This window comes from Pteropus alecto, unplaced genomic scaffold, assembly GCF_000325575.1.
Source record: "Pteropus alecto unplaced genomic scaffold, ASM32557v1 scaffold38, whole genome shotgun sequence".
NCBI lineage: Eukaryota > Metazoa > Chordata > Mammalia > Chiroptera > Pteropodidae > Pteropus > Pteropus alecto.
Window position 1 is genome coordinate 7,288,381 of NW_006442512.1, and position 10,071 is coordinate 7,298,451.

The window sequence follows — 10,071 nt, forward strand, 5'->3', positions numbered from 1 at the left end:
GGGAAAGAAGTATAGATTTGAGATAAAATTATGCAAAAATCTATATAAAAGTACTAACTAAATATATGAATGAAAGGTATAGAAAAAGTAGAAAAAGAAAAAAAAAACTAAGATCCAATTATATAGAGTGTCCACATTGACAATGTAAAAGAAGGTAAAGAAGCCAATAAATTAGGCAAAAAAATGACAGAGGTAGGAAGACAACCAGTAGTGGGCCAAAGAACCCAAAAGTGAATAGTGTATCATAAATGAAACAAGACAATAGAGAACAAAGGTAAAGAGTAGAGAAACTTTGTGATAGTAAAGAAGGTAAGATAAAGGAGAAGATATGTAATAAAATTAAGATAGTAATTTACATAAATTTTCTACTTTGTAAATGGGCAATTTGGGCCTCGTATATTATAAGCAGACACCATAAATTTCAAATAGATTAATTAATAAATGAATATTATAACAAATGTGATAGAGTTGCAAAAGAATTAATTAATGAAAAGTCCTGTTAGAGGTTAGATGACAAAGTTTTCAGAGATCTTACATACCACTCTGCTGTGACATTCACCAGCAATGTTCAACAACTTGAAATCAGTCAAAAAGAACTCTAAACAAAGGCTGAAAAGTAGAATGGTGGGTGAGCCAGGTCAACAAAGGAGTGAAATTTTTCTAGGCATTGGATAAACCAGCTAAGTGACTGGGCTGACCATAAATTACAGGACAGACAGGAAGGCATAAAAGACCAAAAAAGAAAAGAAGAAAAACTTGGAAAAGAAAATAAACTATGTTGATTTCATGACATTCTTCTACAGCTTCATGCATATTCTTTGAGAGTTCAAAGTACACTTTCCCCTACTCATATCCTTAACTGCCCATACACCCTGACTCTCCTTAGCAGGCCTAATTCTTCCTCCATCCTCCTTCGCTATTGCCAACAGCAATCAGCCGCGTGTAATGCTAACAAAACACTTAGTGGAGAAAAATGTAAAGTCTGCATTTCTAGAACATAGAAACCTTGGCTTGTTGATTTACTCACTATAGATTTTATTTCTGTCCCTCCCGCCTAACCTGTTTTGTTAAGGGAACTGAGAGAACAGCTTCATAAAGATGCAAATAGGCATATTTCTCCCCCAAATCAACCAATTTCTATGCAGGACCATTATGCACACAAACAACTGTATAAAACGGTAAGAGCAGTAGCTAATTGCAGCCCCAGAAGTTGGTGACTAAGTGATATAGCAGAGATCTGGGACTGCCAAGCTGAGATTACATGGCCTAGGGAATTATTGCTTGTGGTCATTTTGCTTTTCTGAGGGTAACCACACAGAGAAGTTATTAACGAGAAGAACTCAGAGGTATCTAATAATTTTCTTAAGACAGAACTTTTATCATTTTCTAGAGCACTTAAAATCTTTATTTTATGATGGCTAAAGGAGAATTCCAAAGCAAAATTAAAAATTTGTCCTTTTAAATTTTTATCGTTAAATAATTTGTTGATTACCACAATAATATTCAACTTAAATGTAGAATATATTAAAAAGTATGAAGAATAATACATTGAGACAAAACTAGATAATATTTCATGTATACAGTAGAAAGAATATGTAAATAAATAAAATTAAAGGTGACTTCAAAAATAACACTCTATATTCAGATTCCAGACAAAATCCCAAGATTAACAAAAATATAATTAACATTTGTATATTGATATATTTGTATATCATGACATCTATGGCTATCACACTGCACAAATGACCAAGAATCCATTTAAAAGTCACAAAAGGTACATTCACCCATTTAATAAACATATGTACTTTGTACTCTGCTAGATACTAGAATATACAAAAATAAATACTACTCTGTAATCTCTTAATCTTGTTTCACTGAATATATTATTAATATCTTCACATGTTTATAAGTACATCACCATGGTTTGGTTTTATGTGAAACATAAATATATATGTGTAAAATATTAATACATGAAATATAAATATAAGTACACATAAAGCAGTCACCATCTTTTTTGGTGCATAAGGCTTATTTCCTATATTTCTTTTTGTTTATAATAAACATTTTTGAAATGAAATCTTTGCTCATTTCTGTAGGAATCCATTAGGTTAATTTCCAGAAGGTAAATTGATCTATGGAGGCATTTTAAAGCTTTTCATGTTTATTGTCAAACTATGTTATTAAAAGTTTATACTACTTTATTTTCCATTCAGCAATATATGAGATTTTCTATTTTCTTCTGTTATTGCCAATATTAAGTGTTATCACTTATAAAATTTTTGATGATTTGATCATTAAAGAGTGGTGGCTCATTAACATTTATATATATATGTATATTTCTTGGCTTATTAGTAAGCTTTAAAATGTCTCCACACATCTGTTAACTATTTAAATTTCTTTTTTATGTACTACTCATACATGTCCTTTTAAAATTTTCTACTGGGGGTCTTTTAGATTTGGAAAAACTTTTGTTAATTAATATTTATTTACTTTAATACTATACAACTATACAACTAATAAAAAGTGTTCCATAAGAACATTTGTTTTTATTTTAATTATTCTACTCTTATACAAATTCTTGCACTAATGTTTTAGATAATATATGTCATTTTCCCTTTTCATTTTCTGTGTCTTTATTCTAACTACTAGATTGACAGTTTAGCTCAAGGGTAGCATTTTGTCATTGAATTCTTTTGCCAGTTACTTGGTAAAGTTAAGCTTTAGGGGAAAAAAAAAAATAACCCCTGACAGAACTGAGAAAAATCCATTTTACATTATAACAAAAAAGAATATATTTTAAGAAATATAACTTTCTGATGGAGGAAATATTTAAATATATGTTGGACATCATTCCATATAGTGTAATAGCCAAAAATACATGGTTAAAATAGAAATTGTAATGGTGCTTATTAAGATGAGACAGCCTCTGATGAGTAACTCAGGTGAAAGGAAAATTTCTCAAGCAAATAATTTGTTAGCAACCATATAACTAAAAGGATCTGCATGTCTGAATTAAGCTTTTTTTATGAAGCAGCAAATGTGATAGTCCTGAAATCTAGGAATTTTCTTGTAATATTCCTTCATATTCAGGAGGATACATTTCTGTGACACACAGGGAGAAATTCTACCTGATTTTTAGTCACACATTTGGGATGCTTTTGACCACTCTTAGTGACATTTACTTGTATAGAAATGCCTTCTCCCAGTATCTCTGCTTGTTATTAACAGTTGGGGTAAGGGGAATGTTCAATACACGTCCCCACAGGCAGATTAAATGTAAAAATTTTACCTCTTGGTTCTAGTAAAGATAGACACTGCTATTTGGTTACCTGCTGCCAGGTATTCATAGCAATATATTGGTATTTTTTATTTTTCCTAACTAGAATACGTACTTCATCAATGAGATGTCAGAAACAAATAAATTAAAAAGAAGACCAACATTGAAGGAATATGCTCTTAAGTTTGTCAGACAGATGTTAATAAAAAAGAATATTTGTAGAATATCTTGTCCTTCAATTCTACTACAAATATACAAAGCGGATAGTGCTTTATGTATTTTTACAGAAATTTCCCGTAATGAGAAACAATTAAGAATGGCCTGCAGTGAAATTTAAGGATTAGAAAAGACTTGTCCATATAAAGAATCTGCTCTAACTTTCTATTTCTGTTCTTCAATACTAGTTTCTATGTACTGCAGTTCTGTAGGAGTTATTTCAATCAAGTTCTCTAAATTTTGATTTAGTTGCAGATTTAGTTGAACACTGTTAGAGATCATGTAGTTCAAACTTCTCATTTTACACATGAGAAAACAGAGAGCTTAGAGGTTAAGTGATTTGCCCAAGGTCATACAGCTAGTTAGTGACAATGTAGAAACTAAAATACAGGACTCTTGATTCCCAATCAACCTTTTCCACTTTACTCTGATGACTTTCTAAAATAGTACAAGACCTTAAATTAACCTTCTAAATAGTTAACTTTCTTAAGGTTAGTGAGAATTTCTGCAAAGCATGTAGAAAATTATATTGATTTAACTTGTTTCACCATTGAGATTACCTGTGTGATTTTCTTTTCTTTTGTAAAAAGAAAACAAAACATCATAATCATCATCAACAACAACAAACTCACATCACACCTGTGGCCTAGAAAATTTGCATGTTTATTGTAAAACTCAAAAATAACAGCTTATTGAATTCACAGTTGTTTTATTTATTTTGTTTTTATTTTGAGTTGATTTGCACATTATATCTTGCGGGTAGTTCACAATTGTTAAATGCAACCTAGATGTATGTTTGGGTTGTAAGACTTTTCCTTGTCCCTTCCATTCTCCCTTCTACCACATACCTTAATAACTGTCATATACCTGCAACCTCCATTAGGTCCTCAGATAAATTATAGGATACCAAAATCAATTTGGCATAGAAAATTAAGGTTTTATAGACCTCAAGATGCCTGCCAGCATTGTATGAATTCATTGTAAAACATCAAGTCAAGATCAGAGGTTTGAACATTCCGAGAAATTTGTAGATATTATCCCCTAATAACATTACAATATATTTTCTAATCCCCTTCTAATTAACCTCTGTCTTGCCACTAAAGGATTTAAAATAATTAATCAGTGGAATCATTATTAAGAGAACACCAGTGTTTCTCTACAGTATCCCACACTTGCTCATATCATCTTCATTACAGCTTCTAAGTGCACATTATGATACACACTACTTGATAACTAGCTCTCAGGAAGATTTACTATTATAACAATCTTTTAGACATAGATCTCAATTACAACCATAATCTTTCTGCTTAATAGCCAGGCTCTAAAACACTGAAAGGAATTACCCCCATATGTAAAATGCTACAACAAAAATGGTAGAAAAAATGAAGGCTTCTCTTTTTGATTTTCTTGCTATACACTATTTTTAAAATGAGATTTTAAAGTATTAAGGCAACAAAAAGAAATAAAAAATGACCTTTGAGGCAAGAAGGAAATTAAGCATTTTAAGTAGAAAAGAGAGGAGTATAAATAAAACTAGTGAGGTTTGTTAGGGTATCCAGTGTAAAAAGAAACACAATGCTAGAGATTTCTCAGAGCTAAAAGATGAGGACTGTTGCTTTGTCTTTTGCCCTTAAGTTGTTTAGAATGATTCACCCTGAGTTCTATTGGAGTATGCCACTTATTTAAGATCATATTCACTTGGTATAGACTCTAAGATGGAGAATATGGACAGATGGCTTACCATGAAGTGCTCTTTGGAAACATAACTAGCATAAAATGAAGAAACATTATTAGGCAGCAAGAAGAACTGACCTGTAATGTAGTTGTGATTGAGTCTTCACTCAATCGTTTGCAGAGTTTTGGAGCTGGGATGACAGAGTTGCCCCAAATTAAGGGAAAGAAGATATGACTTTATATTTTTTAACTTTGAGCCACCCCCTTGGAGGAGGTGGGAATCTGTATGAGCCAATTCCCTGTGGACCAAATAACTCCTAGTGAACAAAGACACTGTAATTCCTCTGAATCTAATGTGACCAGCACTGTGGGGTGGATGCTTAAGTCTTAAAGATATCCAGGTCTAGAAACTAAACAAGAAAACATGAGATTTTATTGAGGTGGCTGCCTTCCCAATTATTCACACTTGATTTCACACTTGATTAGGTCCGCTTCCCTCCCGCATCAATCCTGCCTTCCTTACCTTTTTACAGGTCATATCTTGAGTATTCACAAATCTTCTCACACAACTCTTTTATTCAGAGTCTATGAAGACTTAACCAAATTTAATTGCACTGGTACCAGGAATGGAGCTTTAAAGCAGATTCTTAGATGAAATTTTGGAGAGTGATTACTTACTAGCTGGCTGTCAATGAAGAACCCAACACTCAGAAGGTGGAGTATGAAAAGCCCTGGAATAACACATCAGTGAGATTTTTAAAACTTCCGTTGGTAGTAAACTGGCATGTGATAAAGTTAAAAGGGGATATATATTAGGCAATGGAGAGGTAGGACAGCAATGGCACCATTGATTTATTGAAGAGAGATAGTGAAAAACTCATATTTATTAACCACTAATGCAAGGTAAAATGTTAAAGTTAAAGAACTTCCTTTTAAATATTTATGTAAATCCTAATCTTTCTAGTTCTATCTGAGGACAGACAGAGTTAGAGCCAGGCTTCGAACTTAATCATAAAGGCTGAGAGTTTTATCACCTAGAGATTTTAACAGGTAAATTACTTAAGGTAGTTTCCTTCTAGAAGCAACAAGAACCTAGAAGGATAGCATAGGAATCCAATATGGACAATGAGTAGCACATTTGGTAAATATGTTGCCAATCTAAGTGTTTCATTACAATCATTGTTTAAAAGTTTGATATTGAAAAACTCAATTGTGTTAATATGCTTAAGCAACAAACAATGAATATGTATTTTCCAAACATATGTCTGTAAAATATGTATAAACTTTAAGCACTAAATCTGATCATGTCACATTTCTGCTTTAGACCATTCAAAGACTTTCTATCTTATTTACAATAAAAGTCAAACTCTATAAAATGGCTTCAAGGTCCATCACTAACTTCCTGTATCATCTCTTAACAGTCTTCTCCTTACTAATTTCACACAGCTACTATGACATCCATGTGACTATAGAATAAATAACTATGTACTTTTATGGCTTTCAAAACAAACTAGCCTGCACCTTAGGACCTGGGCTAAATGACCAATCTGGAAGTAAAATTATAACTGATTAAATTGGTTTACTCAAAACAGTAAAAATTAAATTAGCAATTAAATATTTTTTCAGAAAGTAAAGTGCAGGCCCAAATGAATTTAGTCATGAATTCTATCAAATATTTAAAAATTAAATAATGCAGATGTCTCAGAAACTCTTCCAGAAAATAGAGGGCTTCACAACTCATTCTATGAGGCCTGTTCCAACAAAATACCAAAGCCAGAAAAACAAAACAAACAAACAGAAACTACAGAGCGACATATCTCATGACTATAGATGCAAAAATTCTAAACAAAATGTCAGCAAACTGAATCAAACAACACATAAAAATAATTATATGTCATGGCCAAGTAAAACTTATTTCAAGAATGTAAGGTAAATTTAACTTTAAAAATCAATTAATATAATAAACCATTTTAATAGAACAAAGAAAAAATTACAAGATCATCTCAATGGACACAAATAAAGCATTTGGCAAAAATCCAACATTCATTAATGACCAAAAAAAAAAAAAAAAATCAACAAACAGGAAACAGATGGAGACTTTTCATTCTCATAAAGACATATATGAAAAACCCTTTCAAAACATCACACCTAATGAAAAACTGAAGGCCTTTTCTCTAAGATTTGGGATAAGGCAAGGGTGCCTGCTCTTGCTGTTATTTCCAATATTGTTATGGAAAACAGCCATTACAATCATGCAAGAAAAACAATAAAGGCATTGGATTGGAAAGGAAGACTTTATTTGTAGACAATGTGATCTAAAAGTTCCTAAGAAATTCACAGGAAAATTATTGGAATTAATAAACAATTACAACAAGGTTTCCTGGTAAAAGATCAACATAAAAACTTAATTGTATTTCTACATATGAAAAATGAATGATTCATAAATGAAATCAAGAAAACAATTTCTTTCACGATAGTATCATAAAGAATAAAATAGGAAGAAATTTAGCAAAAGTGCAAAACTTGTACTCAAAGTTACAAAACACTGATGAGAAAATTAAAGATCTAAATAAATAAGACATTCAGTTTTCGTAGATTTGAAGACTCGATATTGTTAAGATGGCAATTTTATCAAAACTGAGTCACAGATTCAATGCAATCCTTATGAGAATTCCAGCAGGTTTTGTGTGTGTGTGTGTGTGTGTGTGTGGAAATTGACAAGTTGATCCTAAAATTTATGTAGAAAAGTACAAGATCTCACATAGCCAAACTCAGAAGATAAGAACTGAGACACACAGAAACTGCACAGTTATTATATCCTCAAAATAATAAGTAATAAATAATAATAATCCACTCTGTTCTAGAAACCTTACATGTGAATTCCAGATAACATTAATAAATACAAATATTAAAAAATTAACAGCCTCTTTGGTGTTCTTGAACATGCTATGCATGTTTTTGGCTTTGATCTTTAAGTTGTCTCTATCTGGACTTCTTTTTCCCAAATGCGTATTCAAATGGCTGGTATCCTTACATCATTTAGACCTATGATCAAATTCATTAGAAATTAACCTTCTCTTGCCCTCTTCCTACAAAAGTAGTTTCCTCCACCCTGGCATGCCCTATAGTTTGCACTGGTTTCTCTTTCTTCACAATATTTATCACCATCCAAAATATTTATTTGGTAGTTTATGCATCTCCTATATTCCTCCACGTCACTCAATGAGAGAAAGGGCTCTATGCATTTTTGATTACTGCTGTGTCCTCAGTATCCTACCTAGTGCATTGTTGTATCTCAAAGATTATTTGTTAAATTAATGCTGAGTGAAGAAAGAGCCCCAGCAAGGATCGACATATCAAGGAGGCTTTATAGAGGAGCTGACATTTAAACTAGGTATTGAAGAAAGGACAGAGCGTTATCCAAAAATGATGGCAAGAATGGACTTTTCAGCTGGCTGCATGGAAGAAAGGGAAATATAATTAATACTGTCAGTGTCTTATGAAAATTTTCATGAGGTCGGATGACTTGGTGAAAGCAACCTCAGGAAGAAAAAATGGATTATTCCCCAACATATTCCTTAATATCTATAATATTTAATATATAATAATGTAAGATATAATTCATAATATACATATATATGATATACATTTCTGTATAAAGAATCTATATAGTTTCTGGCTAAATCTTTATATTAGTTATTTTAGGTTAGCCTTTTGCTGGCAGGAATACTAAGCTTCTTAAAACTTGTGCTTATTACAAGAGTCATTATTAACAAGCATTTTACAAAAACAGAATTAAAAATGAAACAAAAACTTTTATTTTTTTCTCCTTTACAAATAAAAATATACTTTCATAAATAATGATATGGGTGGTAGTAAAGTGAAAAACTATCACCTTTTTTTATAGTCAAAGGAATTTAGCTTTAGGTTAACTAGCTTAGTAAAATGTTTCTTAAATTCTATTCAAATAACTATTAAAAAATAGCATTAGCTAGTAAAAATATAACATGAATATTGACATTCTTTCATATAACCATATTAAATGTTGGGAGAGTTCCTTTGACTGGAATCATCAGGGGATTTTTATTTTCCCAACCCTAAAGTCAAAAGGTATTCAGATTAATGCTATGAACTTGCCAAGTGACTAATTAATTACTAGTTGCATTACAGACAAATCTTAAATGCTCAGTGGCTTCACACAAAAGGAGTCTATTATTCATTTATGCTCAGTTTAATATGAGCTGGCAGGAGGAGAGGGGCAGGCTCTCCTCAACCTGGTAACTTTGGGATCTGAGCTTCCTCCATCTTCTGTTCTTGGCACCTCAACTAATGACCTCTATGTTTACAGTGTCAGGGAAAGAATCTTTTATACTTTGTTCTGGAAACGATATATTACATTTCCATTCACAGTGCTGCTTTACATAAATTTATATGACACCCTTTCATTTTCAAAGGAGGCTAGGAAGTTTAGTCTTCTAAAATGCCCAAGAAAAAGTGATATAAATGAAATCTAGTTGTCTCTACTACTCTTGGGAAAAGTGTGGTAATGTCAGAGACATCATACAAAAGTAAATGCTCTCTGCTCAATTTTCAGTTATCCTAATAACGTTTTTATTTAGCAATTTTTCCAAACTCATGATTTAAAAAATGTTAGATAATTAGAATATTCTCACCTACTAGTCATTAAATTTCTCAATAATATGGAGAGGCTTTCTGCCAAAACAAAGTGTAAATTCTACATTTCTCTTCTTCAATTATACCATCTCAGTTACAACACTTCCATATCTTAGTTTTTAAAGGAACCACAAATAAATATTTTTAATTGTTTATTGCTCAAAATTACAAGCCAGATTTCTCCATAAAGGGGAGTATCAATTGTTTTGCTGATATTTGTTTAATACCAT